General features: G+C 37.7%; 1 pseudogene; it reads left to right on the top strand.

The window, feature by feature from the left end:
• Positions 1-12,081: 12,081 nt before the first annotated feature.
• LOC149177814 (cytochrome P450 78A4 pseudogene) lies at positions 12,082-12,809 on the top strand (annotated as a pseudogene).
• Positions 12,810-14,875: the final 2,066 nt, after the last annotated feature.

Genomic DNA, 14,875 nt, shown 5'->3' with positions numbered 1-14,875 from the left:
CATCAGGCCTGGCATTTCAAATTAGGCATGCAATCGATATCTGCCTTTCCCTACTCCTCTCGTTCGTCCTTCTCTCCTCTTTCCAAACCAAAACCCTACACTCTACGAATTCGAACTCTGTTGTGTACCGGTCCCTGGCTAGCGTTACTAACTCAAAACAGGTATCATAAATTTTGACGGATGAAATCCAAATATAAACGTCATTTTGACAGGTTGGAAATATCTAATACAGGTCAAGCTTGACGTGGAAACATTTACCCTTACCGTCAAATACGTCCTACAGGACGTCAAATTCCAGGCCTCAGCCTGTTGAAACCCGAAGCAGCTAAAACCAAAGCGGCGCACCATGGTTTGTCGTTTCTCCTTTAAAATAGAGACGAGTGCGGGAAAATAGAAATGTCGATATAAAAAATATAAAGGTTAGTTACTGTGGGTTCCTGTTATTGATTTTTTTAATGATTTTGTTTCACCGTTCTGTTTCAATGATATGTGAAAGATATCATATGCATGAGGTTAGGTATATTACAAAGTTCAAATAGCTTTGTTAACAAATATTTTTGAGAGTAGTTTGAATTTTAAATATATATTGAATTAATAAAAAAATTTCTACTCCTTTATTAAAACTATTTATCATTATCAAAATAAAAGTGTGATGATAGATTTATTGGATTGATGAAGTAAAAATCCCCATTTAGCAAAACATAATATGATTTAATTATTTCTTTCAACCTAACATCACAGGTTATAGTAATCTCAAAAGATAATTTAAACAAGTAGAAACTAGTTTTCGTTATTTGTTAGGGTTGGCTTTCATTGTTGAAACACCCTCTTATATGGATATTCTCATCTCACTAATGAAACACCCTCTTATATGGATATTCTCGTCTCACTCACTGAGAGATCTTAAATATGATTGGAAATCTTTTGGGTTATACAATGAGGGAATATCTCATCAATGAATTTGCATAATAACAAAGCATCTATGATGATAAAAATAGTCATTTCGAATTTCAATTATCTTTTCATTTTTTTTGAGAGGAGGACATCATTGATTATGTAGAGTAGTTTTTAGGTATATCTCCCTCTCAAATTTTCCCAAAATCCACTAGGATTTTGTTAGACTTATAAGTTTTAGTGTTATCCCTCCACAATCACATTGCCTTTGGGGTATTTCAAGGTGCTAAATTCATCTATGCATTCAAAAATATATTTTAAACAACAAAAAGTCAAGATTTCACCAAAAATTGTTCTCTCTAACAAAAAAATACAAAAGTAAGATTATTAAATAATTTTTTTTTGTAGATAGTAATTAATATTACAATATCAACGAACTTACAACATCATGTTAATTTTTTCCTAATCAATAGTTTGCAAATAATATTTAATATTACGATACGAAAGGATTTACAACATTTTATATCAACAGCCAATATATTTATCAATATCACAAGATCAAGTCCACATCGTCTTGGTTAGACGTGTGTCTTGGATAGATGGTGATCCTGTGCTCTGTTAAGGCACTCCTTGATGTGAAGTTGCCGGTTCAATTCTCCACCCCTATAGGGGTGATATATTGGACATGATGAAGATGTAGTCCTCCCAAGCCTACAAAAAAAATATATCACAAGATCAACATTTAAAAAGACTAATATTACTTAAATTTTGAAACACATGAAATTAAATTCTAGTCAACAATGGAGTTCTAAATAGCCACATGTCTAAAAAGTAACGACTGTAATCTAAACAGTAAATTCTGAGATTCTTAAAGATAATTCAAGTTTAAAAGTAATGAATCTAAGATTCTTAGAGATAACTTCGGGCCAAACTATGCACTATTTTGAATTCTTAAAAGTAACGAAACTAAATTTGAGGTTCTTAGAGATAACTTGGGGCCAAACTATACACTATTTTGACGTCTTAAAAGTAACCAAACCAAATTTGAGATTCTTAGAGATAAATTTGGGCCAAACTATGCACTATTGTGAAGTCTTGCTCATTAGAATGGCTCAGTCAACTGTAATCTGAGTAAATTTGAGATTCTTAAAGATAACTTTGGGCCAAACCATGCACTGTTTTGAATTCTTGCTCATTAGAATGGCTCAGCCAACTCCAAGAGTCCAAATTTTCTCTCGTTGAATGTTGTCAAACATTGCTGCAATTCAATGATTTAAATTATTTTGAACCATGCCCCCGAATTTTCTCTCGTTGAATGTTGGCAAACATTGCTACGATTCAATGATTTAAATTATTTGGAACAATGGGGGCAGCTTATTCTATTGCTAGGTTCCAATATTAGAAGTGCACAATTCCTAGATTGAGGAGGGCTGGAGAAACCAGAACAGGTTATTAAATACTTACTTTATATATATTAAAATGCTGAAAAGAAAAAGGTTCTTAAGTAGGTTGAAGGTTGAAAACGTTGTTATTTCTATTTTCTTTATATGATTTCTTATAAATTTGTCTTGAAAAAAAGGGTCAAACTTTAACAATGGAGATGTTATTTGGATTTTAAAAATTAAAACTTTTTATATATAAAAGAAAGTAAATGTCAACATTAAATTAGAAGTTAAATATAACTTCTAAAATGTAGGAGGCCAACTAGAGGATATGACTAAGTTGAAGGTGGTCGACTTGACATCAAGATTCAGGTTTACTTTTTAGGTTTTGTTTCTTTTCTTTTCCTTTAATTAATTAGTGACTCAGTTGGCCTATTAGCACTGATCAAATCATGGTTGAATGGTTGATTCAATTGGATGATTGGGTATAGATTTTCTTTAATAGTGAGTTTTATCATAATTAGGTGGTTTAAACTGAAAAAACTAATTTGAGCCATATTTTGATGAAATTGGTCTAAACTAATGGCTGACTCGATTGAGTCATATCAGCTCAATCATTGTACAAATTATTAGTTGAAATTGAAATTTGAAAATAAAACGTTTGTATATACAAATTGGACCCAAAAAAACTCAAAACTCAAGAAAGGGCAATGACTTGGTCAACCATAGGTGTGATTTAGCAACCATTACTTTTTTTTAATGAATCAAAAACCTTTGCAATATATGTGTTCTCTAATTAATATTTTAGCATGTTTTGTTAAAGACGCAATTGTTAATTGCACTTAATCACCCCAAACACGATTGAGACAGAACGCAAATCGAGTATGCATCGTGGAAGTTTATTGCTCATCCTTGATGAAGTAGCTATTCTATATGGGTCAAATTTATAAAAACGCTCATGGTAAATCCTTCTATAGTTCCAAGACCTCCCTCAGAATGCCCATATATAACTCTTTCTCTAGTATTATTTATGATAACACTATTGGTCTCTTTGTGTCCTAATTTCTTCCTTCTTACAACAATATTCTTTTTGAAGTGAGACCATTTTGTAAAATAGGGTAGACGTGTCATTTCGATAAGATGCTCACCTACTTTTTATTTTTATTTCTTTTATATAGTGTGTATTCTTTCATAACTGAATCTCTCAGGTTTATTTAATTTTGACACATCATTATCATGCGTATGATACTTTATGTGGTGTAGTTTGAAAAAAAGAAGACCTATAAAGGCTTTGCAATTTGTTTAAAAGAAAGGGATTTTAAGGCGTTGGAACACTAGATGTTGAGAATGCATTTGTATTATGTAGTGCTCTGGCTTAAGGCAAGTTTGTTAAAATATTTCAGAAGTAAGCTTCTTTATGCAGAAATTTACATAAACCAAATATCATATTAAATGCAGGGAATAGCCGTGCACACGCCCAACAACAAGAATTTCATAAGCCTAACTTTTATTTCAAAGTTTATATACAAATATTATTAGATAATATAATTTAATAATAAAAAATGGAAACATCATTTTGACATTTAGTGAGAAAGAAGCAGAATGATTCTACTGCGAATATCCTTTACTAGTGGTCTTTAACATTGGTGGCTTTATTTCATATCTTCATGTTTTTGGATATAGAAGAACACATTCTCTTAACCACAGACATTTGGAACCTCGCAAACCAATGGAAAATGGATAGCAAAAGAAAAAGGATAGTATTCTTGCACTTCGTGACATTTGGAGATTTATTTCCATATGGGTTGCACCACAAAATGTGTCAATGATCTTCTTGATTGAGAACCATACCGTCGACCTGATTACAGAAGAAGAAAATGAGAATATCATCAACAAAAAGTAAATGAGTGAGGTAACTATTCTTACTAATCAAGACTCCATGGAAATTATTTGATCACTTTGCATTGAGAAAACTAGTTGGCAACATAGTACATAGTGTACTATGTTGATTCACTAAACATAGTACATAGTGTACTATATTGATTCATTAATGTATTTTTGAATATAATAAAATTTTCTCTTTCTTTTTTCAATTTTTAATATTACCCATATATACATATTAAAAATAGAAAAGATAAAAATATTTAAAGATTAGAAAGGAAAATATATGATTAATGAAAGTTATTATAATTTATTAATGAAAAGAAAATTATATAGATGATAAAATTCATTTAATCATAATTTTGTTTAATTATTAATTTTCAACGTTTACTTTTAGCCATAGTCTAATGGGACTGTTTTTTGCTCTGAAAGTCATGGAAATTCTGGCTATATTTTGAGAAAATCTGGCAAGGATTTTTGTAAACGCAAGTTACAGTGGTTAAACTTCAAAATTTTAGGTGCCCCAAACGTTTTTGGTGGTACTGAATCCATTTCCACGATCAAAAACTGTCTTTTTTGAAAAAAATTGCCCAGATTCCACCACTTTTGACCTTCCAAGAAAGAACTAACGACTCCTTAGTTTTTTTCATTTGAACTTTGTAATCTATGCCATTCAAATACCCAATTTTTTTAAAAGGTACATGAGTTGTTTAGGCAGAACACAATTATGTCTTGGCAATTATTTTGTGTCCGAATCTAGTGTTTTTGTTTTCCAAAAATTTGACCGTGAGTATTTGAATTGTTTTTTTCTAATGTTAGCAATAGAGTCAAGACCATAGGAAAAAATGGCCGAGACATTCAAAATCCATCCTAAAAAGTCAAATTACCAAAATTGAACCAATTGCATTAACAAGTGCATGTGCGTCCACTTTGAAGTCCAATGAATGAATCGTATCGACTTAATAAATGTTTCAGGACCTGCCTTTTACGGTTACCGACTTTTCCCTCTCTTCCCGTGGAATTGAACCCTTAGAGCTATAAATCCACTTCAACCCCTCCACATTCTATGTGCTCATATCTCTAGCTTCTTATTGCTACTTAGATTTTCTATTTGCCATCCATTTTTGAGATGGAGAATCGCGGGAGCTCTGTAGGAGGCAGGTGGTGGATCTATTTCCTCCTCTTTAGAAATTGTTACAGTCATTTCTCTTTGGAATTTTGACGATGTTTGTGGGTGGCGTCAGTGGCATCTTTATATTTCACTGCTTATTTCTGATGTTTCTATTGTTTTGGCCTCCTAGTTGATCCCGGGAGGCTGTGGGTGGGCGGGGAGATGCAGGAGGTCACGCAGCATACCCATTCCTGGTCCCAAAGGATGGCCCATCATTGGAAGTCTGCTAGACATGAGCATCGGTCTTGCTGATCTAAAGTGGGGCATTAAAGGCTTCTTGTCAACTTACAAGAACCTCTCCCACTCCAAAGCTTAAACTATTTCCAAGATCTTGCTTATGATTGATAATTTGCGGAATTAAAAGAACTTGAAATAGGTGTATGCTTATGTTTGCCTTTAACTGCTTAATTGCCTTAAGTTTATTTGCTTAAACTAATATATAAACACACATGATAGTAAATGTAGCAAATAAACAAACCATAAAGACAACAAGTTTGATTAGGAGTTCACCCTGATATCTTGGGCTACGTCTCCATGAGCTCTAGTCAACTCAACTAGGCTCTTTGGGATTATGGTAAACTTCTTTTACAAGTTCCACACTCAACTCCATTGGCTTACAACTGAACCTATGGGTTTAGAATACCATCTTATCCTACTTCCTCTCCATACTCTGCAGACAGATCTAGGCTTCTCTGGACTAGATTCCTTCAATCAGCACTCCAGGCTATCTTGAGCTCCTGGCTTGCACCAACTCCCTCAAAATTCTTTTACTGTCTCTGGAATTCCTTCTTTTGTCTTCAGCACACCTCGGACATCAGCAATAATCTGATCATTTGATCTCTTTGTTGTTCTCTGGCTCTCAGCTCTCAGCTCTGGCTCTCAACTCTCAGCTCTTGGCTCTTGGCTCTTGGCTTAGCTGTGAGCTCCCTAAAGGGAAACTTGCTCTCTCAAGGGAAAACTAGCTTCTTCGCTTGGCTCTCTGGCCTTTGAAGAACCTCCGACTCTGCAGCTTCTATCCATTCCTCTATGGCTCTACGTCTGGCCCTCTAGCTCTGTGGCTCTATGGCTCTGCGTTTGACCCTTTGGCTCTGTGGATTTGTGGCTTTGTGTCTGGCCATTTCGCTCTGTGTGTTCTATAATGCATTCCCGTTACAAACGCTCGTTTACAGCATGCCAAGGAGAATGGGAGCCATTTTACAACGAAAAGAAATAGTCGGTTTATCTTCAGAAAAAATCCCGAAAATAGCACAAAATTCCAATACACGGGAATACACAGAAAAACACATCATGAGTCGTTTAATCGAAACTCAAATAATATGTAATCGCGTCCATAACCTTATCGGGTCTAGCCTTTATCGCATTTTGCAATCTCATGTTGCATTAGCATGGCACCTTTGTGCTGATCACTAATCGCATGTCGCAAGTCGCAACGGCCCTTGTATCAGGGATTCGCGGATTGTCGATCGTCGATCGCCGATTGCTCTATCAGCGCTATCACTATCGGCCCATCGCATCGACATATCGCATCGACATATGTCACATGTAACGGCCCCCTTAGTATTGTGCAACCCGATCACCGATCACCGATCGTGCTATCGCATATCGCAAGTCGCAATGGCATGGGTCTTGGTGCTATGCTCCTCCGATCGCTAATCGCACATGTAAATGGCCCGAGGTCTATTCTGATATCGCGTGAAGGCCTTGCTTTTGCATTTGCGATGAAATTTTCTTAAGGACCCATGAAGTCCCATTTTAACAAGAAAATGCCTCCTTTTCTAAGGACATTGGGCAATTTTCTTTTTACAATAACTCCTTCATCTGAAGTCTATTTTTTCCCATTCAAATTGTGTTAGATTCAGAATGAAGAGATATATACAACGAGACTATTTCTAGGAGCATCCTTTGACTTTAATTTTTGAGCATTTAGAAATTCCTCAAGGATCATTTTCTGATCACGCCTCCCCACTGGGAATCTTTTGGACCCCAAAATACTCATATACTGATCTGAATAGTAGATGAGAGTACGTCACCCTCTTCTTTCAACCTTCATACACTTGCCTTGCATAGTGCCTCTGAGCCAAAGCCTTTGAACACTTCCTTCCTGGATGTGCTTGTCTTTTGGTTAAGAACTGTCTTCCTCCCTGATTTCATGCAGAACTCCTACTGAGAAGGTTATAGTCGGTAGTTTGAACTTCTCTTCCTGGATCGTTGATCCAAGTTGGCTCAAACAAATGTGAAGTTACATCTTCTTCACAAAAATTTACATTTGTATCTGTTTGACATATTGTCAACAACAACTGTTAACAACAACAGAATTACAGACAACAACTGGATGGCCTAACTCTTGCTTCATTAAAAGAAACATATTTCACGTCTTGTGAACACCTCCATGTCTTTACATTTGCATACAAATGATTGAGTAGATAACAAGCCAACAAAACATGCCTTTAAAGAAATTGACCCTTCAAGTCAAGCATGTAGAAAAAGAACTGTAGGATTCTTTTTCAAAGATGAAACACTTCATCATCATCTCTATCTTGGAGACCAAATCAACTTTTCTCAAGTCAATATTACATTACATGCATGTTTACAACAAAGTAATCAACCCTTCAAGTTAATCACACATACATGTTCAAATACAAGGAAATCATCAACATCCCTGTGTTCATGCACATCATTCTCATGCATGCATTTCATCCTTCAACTTTCACTTAAGTACACTGTACTTTCGAAGCTGAAATGAAATATAATGTTTCTTTCTTAAACTTTCACTTAAGTACATTGTACTCTCGAAGTTGAAATGAGCATAATGTTGCAACAATAAAGTGAGTCTCCTACTCAACTTTTCCATCCACCTTCTTGGTAAAATCCTACAACTTGCATCTCATTAACAAAGAAATGCAAATAGATGCGATACATTTCTGTTCACATCAAAAGATATGCAACTTTAATTGGATAAGAACTCTAACCATTTCTTACGAATCCATTTGAAAGGTACTTCCTTTTTCTGCACATCAACAGCAACATGTGAATCATCTTGAAACACATCATTTATGGAAACTTCCTTTCCATTCTTGTCATTTTCTCTTTCCACCTTCTTCAAGTTTCATGGAAGCATTGTTGGATTCAAAGTCCAACACTTTTCAGCAATGTGTCCTTGCTTATGGCAATAAGTGCAATGCATGTGCATCTTCTTGACAGCATGATTTGCCTTGTCCAATGGATGTTTGGCTTCTTGCTTCTTTTCCTTCCAAAGTTTCCTACATGTGGTCATCCTCTTCCAACAGCTAGAAACATTATGGTTTTTCAAACCACAAAAGGAACGTGCAATTCTTTTCCAATGCTTATATGAAAATTTATCATGCTTTACATTATCAAAGGAATATGATTAGAACCAGATTTATACCTTTATTACCTTCATGAGGAGGTGAATTGAATGAAGAAGTAGCTCCCTTTGGAACACCATCAATCTCTTCAATGGTTTCAGAGTTTCCACAACTCTCTGGTTCAAGTGTATGCTTATGAACACCTTCTTCCTGAAAATAATGTTTCAAGCTATTGCATTCCCCAGGAATACAATCTTTACACTCTTGAGGTAGAAGACCTAACATGAAACTCCTTTTAGGAACTGTTTCATTTCCCTTCATGGCTGCTTTGGAACTTTCTCGATAAGATTGTCCATAGCCAAGACCCAAATACTTAGGCCTTTCCTCAACCATTATTGGCTCAACAATACCCTGTGCATACTTGCCCAATCCTTTTCCTTCATAGCCCATTTTGGACATTAACTTGGAACTTATGCCTCTTGTATGTTTTTCAAAAGAAATAACATAATCATTTTTAGAGGAATTTGAAGAAAAACTAGAATTGTTTACCTCTTCTTCAAGCTGATACTTGACTAAGGCTTCTTTGGTAACAAGGAGTTGTGTCTCCAACTCATGCACCCTTTCCAGGTTCATATTTGTAATATGAAATTGGCCTTCCACTTCCTACAATTAGTTAGAAAGCAACTGCTGCTCTTCCTTCATGGAATTCAACTAATCTTGAAGTCCAACACTCATTTCTCTCACCATATCCATCATGATAAACAAGTCTTGCTTCATGTCTTTATCATAGAATCTTGTGATGGAGGAGGGTTTCAAGGACTCACTTGTAGAAGTCGTCATTATCAAAATGAACAAAAAAACTTCAAACAAGATTAACAAAGATCTTATTCAAGCAACCTTTTTGCAACAAACCTCTTATGCTTCAAGTATTGCTCTGAGGTCCTTGGGGATAGAAATAATGCCTTCAACCCTTATTCCTTCTTGTCCTCTCCTGGACTTAGTTATCAATAGCTTTTCCTTCACCTCTGCAAACTCAAACAATAGTCTGTTTACAAACCATCAAACAATCAATCCTTGATTGTTTAAACACCTTTCAAGTTAAGCAGGAAAATAGATTGCTCTGTCAATAAAGCATTATGATCTTATACCACTTGCATCATGATACAACGTGCTTCATTATACCACCTGCTCCATGATACCACCTGCTCTAGCATAACTTCGCTCCGATATCACCTTCTTTGAAGGTGGGGTTAATCAACCCGGGGCTCTGGTACCACCTAATTTGAAGTGGGGCACTAAAGGCTTCTTGTCAGCTTACAAGAAACTCTCCCACTCCAAAGCTTAAACTATTTCCAAGATCTTGCTTATGATTGATAATTTGCATAATTAAAAGAACTTGAAATAGGTGTATGCTTGTGTTTGACTTTAACTACTTGATTTCCTTAAGTTTATTTGCTTAAACTGATATATAAACACACATAACAGTAAATGCAACGAATAAACAAACCATAAAGACAACAAGTTTAATTAGGAGTTCACCCTGATATCTTGGGCTACGTCTCCATGAGCTCTAGTCAACTCAACTAGGCTCTTTGGGATTATGGTAAACTTCGTTTACAAGTTCCACACTCAACTCCATTTGTTTACAACTGAACCTATGGGTTTAGAATACCATCTTATCCCGTTGCCTGTCCATACTCTGCAGACAGATCTAGGCTTCTCTAGACTAGATTCCTTCAATCAGCGCTCCGGGCTATCTTGAGCTCCTGGCTTGCACCAACTCCCTCAAAATTATTTTACTGTCTATGGAATTCCTTCTTCTATCTTCAGCACACCTCGGACATCAGCAATAGCTAGATCATTTGATCTCTTTGCTGTTCTCTGGCTCTTAGCTCTCGGCTCTGAGCTCTTGGCTCTCAGCTCTGGCTCTCGGCTCTTGGCCCAGCTATGAGCTCCCTAAAGGGAAAATTTCTCTTTCAAGGGAAAACTAGCTTTTTCGCTTGGCTCTCTGGCCTTTGAAAAATTCTCCGAATCGGCGGCTTCCATCTGTTCCTCTATGTGCAATCATGAGGAATCATTCCTCTGTGGCTCTATGTCTGGCCCTCTGGCTCTCTGGCTCTATGGCTCTACATCTGGCCCTCTAGCTCTGCGTTTAGCCCTTTGGCTCTGTGGCTCATTGGCTCTGCGTCTGGCCATCTAGCTTTGTGTGTTCTACAGCGCATTCCTGTTACAAACACCCGCTTACAGCCTAGCAAGGAGAATGGGAGCCATTTTACAATGAAAAGAAACAGTCGGCCTTTCTTCAGACAAAATCCCGAAAATAGCACAAAATTCCAATACACAGGAATACACTGAAAAACACATCATGAGCCATTTAACCGGAACTCAAATATTATGTAATCGCATCCATAACCTTATCAGGTCCGACCTTTATCGCATGTCGCAATCTCACGTTGCATTAGCATGGCTCCTTTGTGTCGATTGCCGATCGCCGATTGCATATCGCAATCGCATGTCGCAATTCGTAATGGCCCTTGTATCAGGGATTCGCCAATTGCCGATCGCTCTATCGGCACTATCACTATCGGCTCATCATATCAGTGTATGTCACATGTAACAGCCCCCTTAGTATTGCGCTACCCGATCACCGATCGTCAATCACGCTATCACATATTGCAAGTCGCAATGGCATGGGTCTTGGTGCTATGCTCCCCCGATCGCTGATATTGCTGTCGCTGATCACACATGTAAATGGCCCGGGGTCTATTTCGATATCACATGAAGGCCTTCCTTTTGCATTTGCGATGCAATTTTCTTAAGGACCCCTTAAGTCCCATTTTAACAAGGAAATGCCTCCTTTTGTAAGGACATTGGGCAATTTTCTTTTTACAATAACTCCTTCATCCAAAGTCCGTTTTTGCCCATTCAAATTGCATTAGATTCAAAATAAAGATATCCATGCAATGAGAATATTTCCAGGAGCATACTTTGACTTACATTTTTGAGCATTTAGAAAGTCTTTGAGGATAGTTTTTTGATCACTTGCTCACCGCAAGCTCGAATATCTGGCTCATCATCATGGCGTCGACCCTTTATCTTAGGCTCCACACTCGTCATTATTACATCGGATCTTGAAGTGGCCCAGGAGCTGCTCAACTCTCCTCATTTCGCCAACAGACCCCTCAAGCAATCTGTGCAACAGTTGTTGTTTGGGAGGGCCATTGGCTTTGCATCCAATGGGGACTACTCGAGGCTGCTCAAGAGAATTTCTTCTGCGCATCTTTTCACTCCCCGTAGAATCGCTGCTCACGAGCCTGGTCGCTAGGCCGATGCTCTTGTAATGCTTCTTGATATTCAGAAGGAATTTCATTCCAGCGGTGTTGTTAGGGTTCGAAGACACCTACAAGGAGTTGCGCTGAACAATATCATGGGCAGCATCTTTGGAAGGAGGTTCAATATGTCATGTACTTCTACTTGTGAAGAAGTGAAGAAGCTGTGGGAGATGGTGGATGAGGGGTTCCAGCTCTTGGGAGCTTTCAATTGGGTGGATCATCTACCATGGCTGTGACTACTGGACCCTCTTCGAATCCATGCTCGTTGTGCCTGCCTGGTGTTGCGTGTGAAAAAATTGGTTACACGTATCATCGAAGAGCACTAACATACAGAGCAGGGTAGGGAAAGTGGTGATCAATATGATTTTTTTGACATTCTGTTGTCGTTGCAGGGAGAAGATAAGGTAGATGAGGAGGATATGATCGTTTTTCTTTGGGTCCGTATTTTCACACTACTTTTATATCTGTATTTTACTTTACTTAACATGCAACGGATCTCTGTACTGTATTTGACCTAACATGGAATCTCTGAAATTTATATTTATATGAATAATGAGGTGAGTTTGCTTGCCTGTGGGGAGGGCATTAAATAAGTTTGGTTCTAATTTATGTTATGTTATGTATGGAGGAGATGATTTTTCGTGGCACAGACACGACGGCTCCACTGATGGAGTGGGCCATGGCAGAACTGTTGTTGAATCTAGATGCCCAGAAGAAAGCTCAGACAGAGTTGGACATTGTAGTGGGGCGAGACCGCGGTGTGAATGATTCGGATATCCCTAAGCTGTCGTACCTCCAAGCTGTGGTAAAGGAAGCACTGTGAATGCATCTGCCTGGACCGCTGCTATCATGGGCACGACTCTCAACTGAAGAGGTCAACATCAACAGAATGTCTGTTATGGTAGGCACGACCGCCATGGTGAATATTTGGTCGATTACTCATGACCACAAAGGGTTTGGAAAGGAAAAGTGACATTAATTAGCATTTTATTTATGAAAATAAGGGAAATTAGGAGAAAAGGAAGGTGACAGGTCACAAGGTGCATATGAGGAGGAAAATGAAGGAAAATAATGGAAAATGAAGAAAATAGAGGTCTCATTGATAAAAAGGCTTCGGGGGATCAATTCGCAACCTTTATTTAGTTCAGTTTTGGATATATCTCTCTATTCTCTCTACTCTCTCATACTCTTGGACACTTAGAGCATTCTTGGAGCATTGTAGCGTTGGAGGAAGGAAGGCAAGGGAAAGACAAGAAAGCAACAGGAAGCAAAAATCAAGCAAGGAAGAGCGAGATTATTTGCAGGTATCGAGTTGCATGTATGGTTTCCTTGCTATTTTTCACATGCATGTGTGTTTTGGTTCTCTTGCTATCTTTGGCATGGGTTTTTCTAGGTGTGAAAATTATTTTCAAACTTGCATTTCTATTTCCAGATATCCATGATGTGATAGGGTTCTCTTGTTTTGGTTGAGCTAGATTTCTGGATGGTTTTCAAAATTAAGTGAGGTGGTCTCAGGGGAGAAACACAAGGCATATGAATCCATAGATTGGTGAAGGTGGGGTTATGGTCAAGCCTAATTGTGTATGACCTTGTTAGGCATGGGAATCCTCAACCGGTGAATGGCGGGATATACGATAAATCCTAGAGGGTGAAACCTCATTGGGCCTAGGAATCCTTGACTGGTGAATGCTGGGAAGTATGGTAAATCCAAGAGGCAGAGACAGAAAAATTCGTCACGGTTTAGGTGGAGAGATCTAGAGGCATCCATGCTTGTTTAGGGCCTAGTGATCTGGTGGGATTGCATTAAAGCCTAGGTGTATTGATGATGGTTTTGGGCCTAGGAATCCCTTGGTGGATAAATTGTAAAGCTCAAGGAAGCCTTGATTGGTTTTGTTGTGAGCCCCACATTCATGCTTGGAATATGGCATGGGGGTGATTAGTTGAAAGAAAGATTTGGTTCAGCCCAATCTATGGTCGGGTGGTTCTTCGAAGTTCCTGACTTGGTTGGCTTATGCATACATTAATAAGAACTCATTTTCCTTTGGTATTTCATGTTTAAATGCACTTGTTAATATGTGCTTTTGATAGTCAGTCTATCATTGCTATTTTTCTGGTTATAGGCATGGTTTTATGACACATCTTAGTCATTGCTTTCATTATGTTTTGATTATTAAATGAATGAATAATGAGAGTATGACCTAATATATGATAATGCAACTATTCTGATAAGGCATAAATTCTCCTTGACAATTCTCAGATAAGTATGAGACCTCTATGCTCAGATCTATGATTATAACTTGTAGATTACATATTTGTGATATGTCTGACAAAATGCTTGTCATGGCTATTAGGGGTTAGGTCAAGTCCTTGTACCAATGTTTGCATTAGTAGATTTAATTAATTGTTATTTACCATTTTTGGAAGTTTCATAAAGTTCTAAGCAGAGGCCTGAGACCTGGCCTGGAAAAAGTGGCACAGAATCTAAGGCTGCTGACTCAGAACTGACTGAAGAAGGCCACAGTCACATGCATGCCTTATTGTGGGAGTGGCTGGAGGCTCTCAGTCACATGCATGGATTTCCATGGGAGCAACTAGGAGTCTACCTCAACAAAATGACAAGTTTTCATAGGGGTTGGGCACCTAGAAGGGTTGGTTGTCTCCTGAAGATTCTGTAGCTTCTGAGAAAGGTCAGATTAGTTTTATTTTATTGGTTCCACTTCTTTAATTGTACATGGGGAGTTGAATCACATCACAATAACTTTGCATCACATGTTTACCCCTGTGGACCAATTAGCTTGGGTAAATGTGGGAGGAGGGTGTTACAGAGTGGCATCAGAGCCAGGTTCACCCATTGGACTGGATGGGAGAAATATATTGGTCATGCATACA

This window comes from Pinus tabuliformis, chromosome 4_1, assembly GCF_031772625.1.
Source record: "Pinus tabuliformis cultivar Carrire ecotype Pingquan chromosome 4_1, CPIR1, whole genome shotgun sequence".
NCBI lineage: Eukaryota > Viridiplantae > Streptophyta > Pinopsida > Pinales > Pinaceae > Pinus > Pinus tabuliformis.
Note: the sequence above shows the minus strand (reverse complement) of the source record. Positions and strands in the feature narration are given on the sequence as shown.